We start from the raw sequence: 592 nt of genomic DNA, 5'->3' as shown, positions 1-592 counted from the left end.
CACGCACACACAAACTATTCCTTTGTTACATCGGTATATGAATGCTAAACCTTTGAATGTAATCACGTTTTAATTTGATTGGGAATATTAATTTCATGAGGTCTTTCTTTGTTTTTAACGAAGAAAATTACATCTATTTTAAAACACTCTTACATACTATGAATCTCCTGAGAGGCAAGAAAATCGAAATACCAGTTATTTCATAGATTTAGAAAGCTTTTGAAATCATAGCATACAATAATTACATGCCTTCGTGTTTCAGAAATAATCTGCTGAGTTATGCTATTTCTGATATACTAGAAGATATAAGTGGCGATAGCGCAACCGCTGTTGTTGTTGTTGCTGGTGGTGGTACTACTACTGCTACTAACACTACTACTACTACTACTACTAACAACAACAACAACAACGCCACCAACATTATTATTAATACTACTACTACTATTACGACGTCTACTACTACCACTACCACTACCACCACCATCACCACCATCACCACCACTACCACTACCATCACCACCACCCGTAATGATACTACTTCTGCTGCCGCTGCTGCTACTACAACAACTACTTCAACTACTACTACTACTAC

At 36.8% G+C, this 592-nt stretch overlaps 1 protein-coding gene across 1 annotated transcript in view; it reads left to right on the top strand.

Annotated features, from left to right (window-relative positions):
• LOC106879478 (neuroligin-4, X-linked) overlaps positions 1-592 on the top strand; it is a 625,710-nt gene that overhangs the window by 371,814 nt on the left and 253,304 nt on the right. The gene's annotated exons all lie outside the window — the stretch shown is intronic.

The sequence above is a fragment of the Octopus bimaculoides genome, chromosome 19 (genome assembly GCF_001194135.2).
Source record: "Octopus bimaculoides isolate UCB-OBI-ISO-001 chromosome 19, ASM119413v2, whole genome shotgun sequence".
NCBI lineage: Eukaryota > Metazoa > Mollusca > Cephalopoda > Octopoda > Octopodidae > Octopus > Octopus bimaculoides.
Note: the sequence above shows the minus strand (reverse complement) of the source record. Positions and strands in the feature narration are given on the sequence as shown.